Here is a 13,926-nt window from a genome sequence, read left to right as displayed (position 1 = left end):
GCATGAGCCACTGCACCCAGCCACCATCTTCCCTTTAAAAATAGCAACAAACACCAACCAATACTAACATTCCCCAACTGGACACACAAACTTGTAATCTGGGAATCATCACCTAGTTTCTCTTCTTCATCCCTCCTATCCAGTCCTTCACCAAATATGATTAAATCCATCTGTTACCATTGGGTCTCCCTCTTGTCTTTCGGAGGCTGATGCAGTCATCTCCCAGCTCTGGCTCTGGCTCTTTCCCCTACACAGCATACTGCTGTCAAATGCATCTTTCCAAATATGTCACCTCTCTGACTATGATCCTTCACAGTTCCTAAATTTGCAATGCCTCCCTACTGTCTACAGAATGAAGTACAATTTCTTTATTCTGGACCTTTAGAAAATCAATATCTGGCTCCTGCCTACCTTACCATCCTCTCAGATCACTCAAATAATTTATACACAGTAAGCGACATATCATGGGTGATTTACCAAGCATCTTATTTGTTTACATGCACCTTTGTATATATTACTCTAGAAAAACTGGTAACCCCCCCTTTATTTCCTACACATGTTCTGATGGTTTTTACTAATATTTGAAAAATCAGTGCAGTAGCTCACACCTATAATCCCAGTGCTTTGGGAGGCTGAGGTAGGAGAATCACTTGAGGTCAGGTTCAAGATATTTTTTAAATTAGAAATAAAAAGTTTTGGCTGGGCACAATGGCTCACGCCTATAATCCCAGCACTTGAAGCCAAGATGGATGGATCACCTGAGGTCAGGAGCTCAAGACCAGCCTGGCCAACATGGTGAAACCCCATCTCTACAAAAATACAAAAAAAATTAGCCGGGCATGATGGCGGGTGCCTGTAATCCCTGCTACTAGGGAGGCTGAGGTAGGAGAATTGCTTGAACCGGGAGGCAGAGGTTGCAGTGAGCCAAGATCACGCCATTGCACTCTAGCCTGGGTGATAGAGTGAGACTCTACCTCAAAAAAAAAAAAAAAAGAAAGAAAATTTTAATGAAAATAATTACCCAAACTATCAATTGACTTCTAATATTTTCAAGGCAATTTTAAGAATATTCCAGGTTTAGGCCAAGTGCAGTGGCTCATGCCTGCAATCCCAGCACTTTGGGAGGCCGAAGCGGGTGGATCATTTGAGGTCAGGAGTTCAAGACCAGTCTGACCAACATAGTGACGCCCCATCTCTACTAAAAATACAAAACTTAGCTGGACGTGGTGGCACGTGCGTGTAATCCCAGCTACTCAGAAGGCTGAGGCAGGAGAATTGCTTGAACCCAGGAGGTGGAGGTTGCAGTCAGCCGAGATTGTGCCATTGCACTCCAGCCTGGGTGACAGAGCAAGACTCTGTCTCAAAAAAAAAAAAAAAAAAAGTTCCAGGTTAATTCTGCAATATATATTTAGTATCCATCATTACACATACATTATATACTTGATACTACTGTTGATATTCAGACTTAATGAATATATTTATTTTAAGATCCTCAAGGGGGCTGGGCACGTTGTGGCTCATGCCTGTAACCCTACCACTTTGGGAGGCTGAGCTGGAGGATTGCTGAGGTCAGGAATTCAAGATCAGCCTAGGCAACATAGCAAGACCCCATCTCTACAAAAAATGCTTTTAAAAACTAGCCAAGTATGATGATGTCCACCTGTAGTCCCAGCTACTCAGGAGGCTGAGGTGGGAGGATTGCTTGAGCCTGGGAGGTCAAGGCTGTAGTGAGCTGTTTTCGAGCCACTCCATTCCAGGTTAAGCAACAGGGTGAGACCCTGTCTCAATTAAAACAAACAAACAAACAAAAAAACTCCATGATTCTGAGAGATACAGTAAGTGATTTGTCCAATATAACACAGCTACTATACCTTCTTGAAGTTAACTGAAAGGTAATGGAAATAACCCTTAAACCAGATCAACAGATAGACAAAAAGTAGACCATACCACATAATACTTTGATTGCTATTCATTGATAGTCATAACCAGTCTAGTTTTGTTGATTGGTTAGTTGGATTTAATGAGATGCAACCAGGCAAACAAATTGAGTGTTTTTCAGTTCTATAGACTACTTATTCAGAGAAACTGAAGTTGGCCTAAAATGCAGCCAATCTTCAAAACTCAAAGATGTCATGATAAAACTATATGAATTCATTTGTTTATAAGTATAGTACTTGCTCCAGGTGACTACACTCAAAATTAGCCATGATTTGGCCTAGACTTCAAAGATATCAGCTGGTTTTTGTTTTGTTTTTCAAATGGACATCTTGAGACTACTTGGATAAGATTTAAATCAAGGTAAGTTTTATTTACCCAACTTTACTGATAATGAAGAAATTCTCAAGTAAGACTCTCTAGGTGATAACACCTGAATAATTTTTAGTCTGGACATATCTAATTCAAGGAGTGTTCCTTCCAAAGCTGAGTGTCTTCTGCCAAAACCAGAACTGGAGACAACTGAGGGACCAGATGAGGAAAGTGTCATGAAACCTCTAATGTCTATACACACCAATTGTAAGGGCCCAATTTTCCCAGCATGCCTCTCACTTAGCCCAAGCAATTCTCATCAATTTCAAAGGGAGAGATGTGCATCACAGATACGAGTTTGCAGTATCCAGGGCTTACTCAGCAGGAACAGATACTATAAATTACATTACCAGACTTCATTTTTTCAAGCCAAATCAACCCAGCTGGATTTTCAACCTTTAGTTCTTAGAAATAATCAGCTGTCCCTTAAAATATCAAATCTGCTTGGCTTTATTTCACACATCAATCCTGCTGATTACCTAGGATAAGTCATAGTTTAGGGTGATATTCAAGACATGTAATGTAGCTGTATACTTTACTACCATGTAGCTTTATAGTACCAAATCACCAAAATTTTTTCTGGAGGTAATTTTATGCATAGCAAAGAGAGAAGCAGGAGATACAATTTCACATGTTTGCTGTTTAACAATATTTTAAAATATATAATTCTGTTTACAAGTATGGTTTTTCAGCTTTAATTTGATACTTTACTACCAGGTAAATTATCTTTTAATGTAATTACTTTTATATAATAATTATGATCTTTAAAGTCTGCAAAGTGATTAAAGGGCATTTTCTAGGAAACAGATTTCTGTATTTAAATTATGCAGTTTTTCTGCTTATGGTTTTGGTGTTATACCTAATTTATTATTTTCATTATTATTATTACTATTATTAAATTCTTATTAAAAAGCATGTGTAGAGATAGACCTTTACAAATATCTAAGACTTTAGGTCTAAAATGTTTTTAATCATAGATTTTTAAAGTTGACACAAGTATATCCCTACTATCTTTTTTTTAGCACTTATTAGTTTTGACTCACTCTAGCATGTTATACACATCAGCACCTGTGCCCATTTAGCAAAGAATTTCAGTACAAATCACTCTGAATTGAATAGACATCTCTAAGAAGCATCACAATTGTTGCAATATTTTTAGAAACTGAAACAAGGAAATAAACAACTTCAGTAAAAGTGATTTAAATAACAAATAACGTGTCTTTATAAACAGCTTATCTCCTTGAGAACAAAGAATAAACAAGGAGACAAGGGTTTTTTTTTCTTCCACTATTAAAGCAGATCACAATATGAATGGGTGAAATGTCATGAATAATTGGAGAAAATCACAGAGTAATCTTCGACAAAAACATCTGATTTATTTAAATTGTCACTGTTTGTCTTATTAGAACCTTTATTTAACCTTGTTATCCACAATGCAGTATTCAAGCTGGTTTATCAAAAATATACTTTGGAACTAACTATATTTTGAAAATTTTGACTTTCTCAAATGCAGGCTATAGTAATATAAACCTCTCATGGTAACTGTTTTACTTCAGACCTAGTTAATTGACATTGCATTGAACTGAAATGCCTATGAAAACCAATGTTTTGAATCTAAGACAACAATAAGTCAAACAGTTCAAACATTCTATCAATAGATTTAAGCTCAGGTTTCTGGTCAAGAGAATAATCAATTCCATTATTAGATTCACCTAGATATAACATTCATTCGCTATCCTCAGCTAACAAACCCAGCCAAACACCACCAAACGCCACTCCTTATTGTGGGATTCAAGGTCTCATTTCAACCATGTTCTTTCTTTCTTGATAAACTCATTTCCTTATTGACTTCTACACAGATTACAGGTATTTCAGAGCTTAACAAGTCTCTGGCGCTGTTCCAACTGTCTTACAAATATTAACTCTTTCAATCCTCGTAACACCCTGTGAATTAGGGACTATTATTGTCCCCATTTTATACATGAAGAAATGGAAACCCAGACATGTAAAATAACTTGCCTAAGGTTACACAGCTACTAAGCACATCTCTACCAACCCTTGATTAAATAGAATTGATTTGCTTATAGTACTGTCTTCAAACCAGACAGATTTATATAAAATATAAAATTCTAGGCTGGGTGTGGTGGCTCACATCTGTAATCTCAGCACTTTGGGAGGCAGAGGCAGGGGATCACCTGAGGTCAGGAGTTCAAGACCAGCCTGGCCAACACGATGAAACCCCATCTCTCCTAAAAATACAAAAATACAAAAAAAAAAAAAAAAATTAGCCAGGTGAGGTGGCGGGTGCCTGTAACCCCAGCTACTTGGGAGACTGAGGCAGGAGAATCGCTTGAACCCGGGAGGAAGAGGTTGCAGTGAGTCGAGATTGCGCCACTGCACTCTAGCCTGGGCAACAAGAGCAAAACTCCCTCTCAAAAAAAAAAAAAAAAAAAAAAAAATTCTAGCCAAGAAGTAATTTATAATATAAAAGCAAAGTATACCAGGATAGTGATATGCACATCATGCTATTATTCACAATGGACTGAAGAGATTAGAGAAAGCAAAGCAGTATGTGGAGAGCTCTATAGTCTAACATTAAATAAATTAATTTATGGCAGGGAGGTGGGGTGACAGGTAGATGAGAAAGACAAAAACATGTCTCAGAGGTATAAGCCCAAGTAATTAGATAAGTAATGATAATATTTGCAGCAGAAAGGATGTAAATATTGGGAAATGCTTAGGGGTAAATGGCATTAGACTGACTTCAGACAAGTTGAGCTTTATTTAGTGAGTAGGATAACAAACAGAAATAGCCTGTGGGTGCCTGTGTGAGTGTTTGGTGTGACAGGTGGCAAAAGTTGTAATGATATTCTCATACTTCGTTAAGGTAATTAAAGGTTTGGGAATATTGGACAGTTTAGTATACCAAGTCTTGTCTGGCAGGCCTGGTCAGAGTCTCTACCAAACCCAACCCATGGTTTCCTGACAAATATACCTCCTGTGAGGATGTGTAAATGAAAAGTTAGAAGAACTTCCTTTGCAAATACAATTGGGAATCAAACCTGTTGTTCCTGGGAGTATATATCCCTGTGGCTAAGGGCTTTCATTAGAACCCTGAAAACAATCCACAGAGATCTGCCAGGCCCTCCACTCCCAATGGAAGTCATGGTGCTTTTTATATCCTGACATCTTCCTCTGACCTGGCATCTCACAGACTTCTGGTCTGAGCAATCCTCAGTTGTACCTTCTTTGGGTCAAATCAGAGAAACAGGGTAAGTATTTCTCAAGTCCATTAATTTCTCCACATTCCTACTGCTACTGTCTTTGTTCTGTCACAGTTAGCTTTTTGAGCTAAAAATAAGTTACACTCATTCCATGGTTTACTTTAGAGTGTCTTTAGATAGTGTCTAGAACCATAAACATAGACTATGATGCCCTTCGTGACCTTGTCTCTCTGGCCTGAGTCCTGATCTTCTTTCCTTTTCATTCCAATAGTCCTTAACTACACTAGTTCCCTAAGTGTCCCGTGCTCTCTCTTTCCTCTGGACCTCTTCAGCTGTTTATCTCTACCTCTGGAATATACTTCAGACACTTAAGCACACCCAAAACATATGCAATTTGCCTGTCAAACACCAACTTCATGTCTCAGTTTCCTTGTTGCTTCCTTCTGGAATCCTTCCTCCATTACTCTTCCCCCAAGACTGGGCTATGTGGCTGTTATGACACTCTCCTGACATGGCTTTGTTCATTTTCATGCCCCTATGACCAGACTGAAAGATCGTGGCCGGGCATGGTGACTCCTGCCTATAATCACAGCACTTTGGGAGGGAGAGGCAGCAGGATCACTTGAGGCCAGAAGTTGGAGACCAGCCTGGGAAACATAGCAAGACCCTGTCTCTACAAAAAATAAAATTAAAAAATTATCCAGGCATGGTGGTACTCACCTGCAGTCTTAGTAACTCAGGAGGCTGAGATGGGAGGACAGCTTGTGCCCAGGAGGTGGAGGCTTCAGTGAGCCATGATCGTGCCACTGCACTCCAGCCTGGACAGCAGATTGAGACTCTGTCTCTAAAAAAGCATAAAAGACAAAAGATCGTGGAAGGAAAAACTGTATCTTGTTTACCACTTTGTCTCCTCTCCATATGCCTCACACCCACCCTAGCACCTAGCACAGTCCCTGGTTTCTTGTAGGTGCTCAGTACATATTTGTCACATGAATAGCCAGAGGGTCTGAGAATCCTAAGAAAGCCATATCTGTTCAGCCAAAGAGATCACATGATGCTAATGGTTCTGGAATGGCACCCTCCCAAGATCCCATCAATTAATCAAATACATCTGGCATTCTTGAGATTCTCTACATCCCTGCTACTCAGTGTGGTCTGGGGACCAGCAGCATTGGCATTTCCTGGAACTCATTAGAAATGCAAAATCTCAGGCCTCATCCTAGAACTCCTGAATCAGAATTTGCATTTTTACAAGGTCCAGGTGACCTGTATGCATATTAGTGTTTGAAAAAATATTGCTCTGGATGGCGAGGTGGCTTACTCCTGTAATCCCAGCACTCTGGGAGACCAAGGTGGGAGGATCACTTGAGCCCAGGAGTTTGAGACCAGCCTGGGCAAAAAAAGTGAGATTTGGTCTCTACAGAATTTTTTTTTTTTTTTGAGATGGAGTGTCGCTCTGTCACCAGGCTGGAGTGCAATGGCATGATCTCAGCTCACTGCAACCTCCACCTCCTGGGTTCAAGCGATTCTCCTGCCTCAGCCTCCCAAGTAGCTGGGACTACAGGCGCACGCCACCATGCCCAGCTAATTTTTGTATTTTTAGTAGAGATGGGGTTTCACCATGTTGGCCAGGATGGTCTTCATCTCTTGACCTCGTGATCCACCCGCCTCAGCCTCCCAAAGTGCTGGGATTATAGGCATGAGCCACCGCACCTGGCCCCCCAATTTTTTTTGATTAGCCAGGTGTGGTGGTAGCACACACCTCTAGTCCTAGCTACTGGGGAGGCTGAGGGTGTAGGATCATTTGAGTCTGAGTTCAAGGCTGCAGTGAGCTCTGATGGTACCACTGCACTTCAGTATGGGTGACAGAGCAAGACTCTGTCTAAAAAACAACAACAACAATAACAACAGTTGAAGAAACACTGCTATAGATAGATACATTGGTGGTTCTTTACTTGGAAAGTGGGTAATTCATCTTCTTGAGAGAAGCAGTGAAAATGCCTGGTTTCCAGGATTCCTGTGGCTGAGAACTTTTTTATTTCTGCCCTGATCCAGGTTTACACTAACATGTAACATGGCCTTATATGGTTGAAATCACACACTCTGCATGATATCAGGCGCTCCCTATCTCAAAAAAAATTCTGTGCCTATGATTTTTCAGAAGCTAACCACCTGACTTGAGACAAGAATTGCACATGTTGCACATGTCATGCTTCCCTTTGACTTTTTCAGACATTGTGTCCAATGTCATCTATAAAGGAATAAACCTGCCTTAGTATCCCTGATGGGCTTGGCCGTTGGCTGGGAGCAGCCCATGGAAAGTGTAGCCTCTGAGCAAATGCAGTAGTCATGAATTTCAGAGTACAGCAGGTGAGGCCAAAGGTTAATTATGCTTTCTGCAGTTGGAGATCTGAGAGACGCAGTCTCATGGCTGCCACAACGCGTAAGGGAGAAGATAAAAATAGGTAATTGATGGAGAAGAACTTGACAAAGGTGGTTCTGATGTTCATACAACCAACCCAGCACTGCCTGATTTACCAACATACAAGAGGCAAGGCGCAAACAATGTAACAGAACAGAAACTTGTGCCTTGGAAGAGAATTTGTAAAGTCTAGCAGGGAATGAGACCCCTTAATGAGCATGCCTAAAACAAAACAGATGGTCACTAACCTCCCTAACCTACCAAGAGTGAAAGTCAAGTTACCACGAGGGGCCTGGCACAGTGGCCCACGACTGTCATCTCAGCACTCTGGGAGGTCAAAGGGGGAGGACTACTTGAGGTCAAGAGTTCAAGACCAACCTTGGCAACATAGAGAGACCCCCATCTCTATAAAAAAAAAAAAAAAAGAAAATTGAAAGTTACCACCAGGCTTATTTTGCTGAGATGGCATGCAAGCAGGGGCTGGCTCTTTCCTGCTCTTCCCCAGCAGTAGTTAGCCTCTTCTCTAAACAAAACTGAACAAATATACAAAGAAATCAGTGTTCAACTAAAGTATTAGCCTCCCAGAGACATTAAACTCAGGCTGTCCAGAGAGCAATCCATGTGCTGATCTCTTCATGACTGTGGAAGTAGTTAGCCTTTGAGAGCAGGGAGACTGACTGATATGCTACTAGAACACACCAAGATGAGAAGGGCTCTTCATGGGGGTTGGCAAGGGGTTCCCAGGAGGACCATCACAAAGGAGCAGGTCACATAGGTCCCGTCACAAAGGACTTCAAACAACATTAACATCATCTCCAAGGTTATGTGTGTAGTCTCTGATTCTCCTGGTACCAACTGGGTATCCAACAATTCAATTCAATTCTGACACTAATTATCCAGAGTGCAGACCCCACAGGTTAAGGCTCAGTCCCATAAGACTGCCCCCACTTCAAATGCCAGTTGCAAACAGGATGTGCAGACTACCTACACTTCTGCCCAGCCCCTACTAATTTGGTGCTTCTCATAACTGCCACCCCCTCCCCCTGCCACATACACACCCTTTTCATACATTCCAACAAGCACTTCCATACATTGCTGAACAGGGTATAAACTGGCAAAACCTATGTCAACCTTCAATAAGGAGATTTGGGAAATATGTTAAATGTAGAGTTTAACTGAGCCCAAAGCTTGAGGATGGACACCCAGCAATGTTGATTCAAGTCGCCCTGAATATGCACTCCTATTAGCAGCAGTTACAAGTGGGGTGGGTCTTTCTTTTCTTCTCTTCTCCTTCTCCTTCTTTTCTCTCTCTCTCTCTCTCTCTCTCTCTCTCTTTCTTTCTTTTTCTTTTTTGAGACAGATCTTGCTCTGTTGCCCAGGCTGGAGTGCAATGGTGCCTTCACACCTCACTGCAGCCTCGACATCCTGGGTTCAAGTGATCCTCCTTTTTCACTTCACCCTCTGTAGTAGCTGGGACTACAAGGGCACACTACCATGCCTGGCTAATTTTTTAGAAAAAATTTTGTAGAGGCAGGTCTCACTATGTTGCCCAGTCTGGTCTCAAGCTCTGCACTCAAGCAATCCTCCTGCCCCTCCCTAGGATTATAGGTGTGAGCTACCATGCCCAGCCACAAGTGGATTTTTTTTTCTGATTTTTTTTTTTTTAAGATAGCAACGAGGTCTCCCTTTGTTGCCCAGCCAGGCTGGTCTCAAACTCCTGAGCTCAAGTGATCCTCCCACCATGGCCTCCCAAAGTGCTAGGATTACAGGCATGAGCCACTGCGCCTGGCCATAAGTGGGTTTTTAAAGGAAAAAAGAAGACATAGTTCCTAAGTTGTTTCACAAGAATTTACATGAAAATAACATAAGAAGCTGGGCCTGGTGGTCTGTACCTATGGTCCCAGGTACGTGGGAGGCTGAGGCAGGGGAATTGCTTGAGCCCAGGAGTTCAAGGCTTCAGGGAGCTATGATGGCACCACTGCACCCCAGCTTGGGCAATAGAGCTAGATCCTATCTGTAAAAAATGAGAAGTAAATAGAAGCTATTGATTGCTTATACTTTATTCTTTTTTTTTATTATTATTATACTTTAAGTTCTAGGGTACATGTGCACAACATGCAGGTTTGTTACATATGTATACATGAGCCATGTTGGTGTGCTGCACCCATTAACTCATCATTTACATTAGGTATATCTCCTAATGCTATCCCTCCCCCCACCCCCTCCCCACAATAGGACCCGGTGTGTGATGTTCCCCTTCCTGTGTCCAAGTGATCTCATTGTTCAATTCCCACCTATGAGTGAGAACATGCGGTGTTTGGTTTTCTGTTCTTGTGATAGTTTGCTGAGAATGATGGTTTCCAGCTGCATCCATGTCCCTACAAAGGACATGAACTCATGCTTTTTTATGGCTGCATAGTATTCCATGGTGTATATGTGCCACATTTTCTTAATCCAGTCTGTCACTGGACATTTGGGTTGATTCCAAGTCTTTGCTATTGTGATAGTGCCGCAATAAACATACGTGTGCATGTGTCTTTATAGCAGCATGATTTATAATCCTTTGGGTATATCCCCAGTAATGGGATGGCTGGGTCGAATGGTATTTCTAGTTCTAGATCCTTGAGGAATTGCCACACTGCTTCCCACAATGGTTGAACTAGTTTACACTCCCACCAACAGTGTAAAAGTGTTCCTATTTCTCCACATCCTCTCCAGCACCTGTTTCCTGATTTTTTAATGATTGCCATTCTAACTGGTGTGAGATGGTATCTCATTGTGGTTTTGATTTGCATTTCTCTGATGGCCAGTGATGATGAGCATTTTTTCATGTGTCTGTTGGCTGTATGAAAGTCTTCTTTTGAGAAGTGTCTGTTCATCTCCTTTGCCCACTTTTTGATGGGGTTGTTTTTTTTTATACTTTATTCTTTATATCACAGACTCCAGAAACATGAAGATAATGGGTGAGGCAGCAAGTCAGGAACAAAATGCCTTTAAGCATTTGCCCTTTAGAGGTCATGATTCAAGTCCCATACTCATCAGGTTTTTCATTGCTGTTGTTTGTTTTTTTTTTAAGACAGACTCTAACTCTGTGGCCCAGGCTAGAGTGCAGTGGCACAATCTCAACTCATTGCAACCTCCACCTCCTAGGTTCAAGGGATTCTCCTGCCTCAGTCTCGCCAGTAGCTGGGATTACAGGTGTGCACCACCATGCCCCATTAATTTCTTTTTTGTATTTTTTGAGACGGAGTCTCGAAGTCTCGCTCTGTCACCCAGGCTGGAGTGCAGTGGCGCGATCTCGGCTCACTGCAAGCTCCACCTCCTGGGTTCATGCCATTCTCCTGCCTCAGCCTCCTGAGTAGCTGGGACTACAGGTGCCCGCCACCACACCTGGCTAATTTTTGTTGTATTTTTAGTAGAGACGGGGTTTCACCGTGTTAGCCAGGATGGTCTCAATCTCCTCGTGATCTGCCCACCTCGGCCTCTCAAAGTGCTGGGATTACAGGCATGAGCCATCACGCCTGGCTAATTGTTTTATATTTTTAGTAGAGATGAGATTTTGCCATGTTGGCCAGGCTGGTCTTGAACTCCTAACCTCAAGTGATCCCAAAGTGCTGGGATGACAGGCATGAGCCACCACGCTCGACCAGGTTTTGAAGAAGCAATGCACTGATCAAGTTTACAAGGAACTGGCTGTTAAAACAGAATTCCAATTTACTAATTTAAAATAAGAAATATAAACTATCTGCTCCCACAAGACAGTACCTCCTTTTGCCTATTAAAAAAAAAAAAAAGTCTTATTAGGCATGATGGCTCATGTCTGTAATCTCAGCACTTTGGGAGGCTGAGGCAGGTGGATAGCTTGAGTTCAGAAGTTTGAGACCAACCTGGGCAATGAGGCGAAATCCCAACTCTACCAAAAATACAAAAAGTATATAGGGGTGGTGGCATGCACCTGTGGTCCAGCTACTCAGGAGGCTGAGGTGGGAGGATTGCAGAAGCCCAGGAAGTCAAAGCTGAAGTTGAGGCTACAGTGAGCCATGATTGCACCACTGCACGCCAACCTGGGTGACAGAATGATACCCTGTCTCAAAAAAAAAAAAAAAGGTCTTTATTGCTTAAAGTTTCTCTGGGCCTGATAAATTTTGCACACCTCTCCAAGCTCAGGCTGCTTTGAACTATTTTTTTCTCATCTATATGAAAGGAAATTTTTACAATACCTCTCAAAATTACAAATGCATACATCCTTTGCCTCAGTAATTCTATTCACAGCAATTTATGCTACAGATATGCTCCCATGTGTATAATGACTGGCATATTCAAGGTTATTCATTATAGCACTATAATAGTAAAAGATTAGGATCAACATGTATTTGTCAGTAGAAGACAAGTTAAATAATTATGGCATATCATAGAATACTTTGCTCTTGTACAGATATAGATGTGTAACTACCTTGGCATATAACATTTAAGTGAGGTAAGGTGCAAAAGTGTTTGTATCCTATCGTACTATTTCTCATATATATATGAGATACATAAGAAACTGCCAACAGTGGCTGTCAATAGAGAAGGGAGGATGGCTGGAGACAGGAATTGGCGACAGATTTTTCAATGAACACCCTTAAATACATTTTGATTTTTAAATAATGTAAATGCTTTATCTACTTAAAATTAACAAACAACTCACAATGCCCTTAAATAATTTCCTCAGTACCAAAGATGAAAATGTCCAGATCCTCAAAAGCTGAAAGTGGTGTGGGTCTGCTTCATGCTCTCAGAAGTTCTGAAATTGACTCATACTGTAAATAGTCTTTTGGTGGTGAGGAGGGAGACACTGAGCTTCATGGCTTTTACTTTTATTTGTGCAGGAAGAAGTAAGGTTATCTGCTGAGAGTAAGGAAGAAGAATGCAAAATGTGAGAAGAGAATTAAACAGGGGAGGCCAGGCATGGTGGCTCACATCTGTCATCCCAGAACTTTGGGAGGCTGAGGCAGGTGGATCACCTGAGGTCAGGAGTTTGAGACCAGCCTGGCCAACATGGTGAAACCCCATCTCTACTAAAAAAAAAACAAAAAACAAAAAACAAAAATTAGCTGGCATGTTGGCAGGTACCTGTAATCCCAGCTACTCAGGAGGCTGAGGCAGGAGAATTGCTTGAACCCAGGAGGTGGAGGTTGCAGTGGGCCAAGATAGCACCATTGTACTCCAGCCTGGCGACAAGAGCGAAACTGCATCTAAAAAAAAAAAAAAAAAAAAGAATTAAATGGGATTTCTGAGATGCGTCTAAGGATCAACTGAAGTTGGAAACCACAAATTTGCAAAGGTGCCAGTAGGTCTAGATTTCCTCCAGGAATGCTCAGCAGCCTGGGAGCAGGAGTTTGGAGGGTAAGTCAGGGTGTGAGATTTGAAATGCTCCACATAGGAAAAATGATGTAAAAGAAACTCAGCTGGCACTTGAGAAGTTGACAGATCTCTAGGTTTGCCACATAAACCAAAAATAAAATTCTAAGTCCCCTCAACCATCTAAATGGACCCCTCCTCTCAGCCAAAGGCATTCCAAAGTTAACCTGAAAAACTATTTCAGGCCATGATGGGAAGGGAGAGTCAGACATGCCTTATCATACCCTCCTCCCTTTTGGAATTACCAATAGAACAGATTCTTTAGATCTGATAAGAAACATTTACAATCTATTTTCTCTAAAGCCCTCTACCTGGAGGCTTTATCTGCAAAATAAAACTTTTATTTCTTCATAACCCCTTATCACAACCCAGACATTCTTTTTTATTGATAGTAACTCTTTCAACCAATTGCCAATCAGAAATCCTTTGCATCTGCCTAATGGCTTGGAAGCCCTGACTTCCAGTTGTCCCGCCTTTCTGGCCCAAACCAATGTATATCTTACATGTATTAATTGATGTCTCATGTCTCTCTAAAATGTATAAAACCAAGCTGTACCCTGACCATCCTGGGGT

General features: G+C 41.5%; 1 protein-coding gene across 5 annotated transcripts in view; it reads right to left on the bottom strand.

The window, feature by feature from the left end:
• The window catches only part of AFG1L (AFG1 like ATPase), a 247,255-nt gene that overhangs the window by 227,076 nt on the left and 6,253 nt on the right, over positions 1–13,926 (bottom strand). Inside the window, exons 2-4 of one of the 5 annotated variants that reach the window (XM_073022389.1) lie at positions 13,066–13,187; positions 12,641–12,840; positions 6,252–6,375 (exon numbers count right to left, since the gene is read on the bottom strand). The gene's annotated coding sequence lies outside the window, so the exon portion shown is untranslated. The other 4 variants (XM_073022390.1, XM_073022391.1, XM_073022392.1 and 1 more) reach the window with 4 other exon arrangements.

The sequence above is a fragment of the Chlorocebus sabaeus genome, chromosome 13 (assembly GCF_047675955.1).
Source record: "Chlorocebus sabaeus isolate Y175 chromosome 13, mChlSab1.0.hap1, whole genome shotgun sequence".
Classification (NCBI taxonomy): domain Eukaryota; kingdom Metazoa; phylum Chordata; class Mammalia; order Primates; family Cercopithecidae; genus Chlorocebus; species Chlorocebus sabaeus.
Note: the sequence above shows the minus strand (reverse complement) of the source record. Positions and strands in the feature narration are given on the sequence as shown.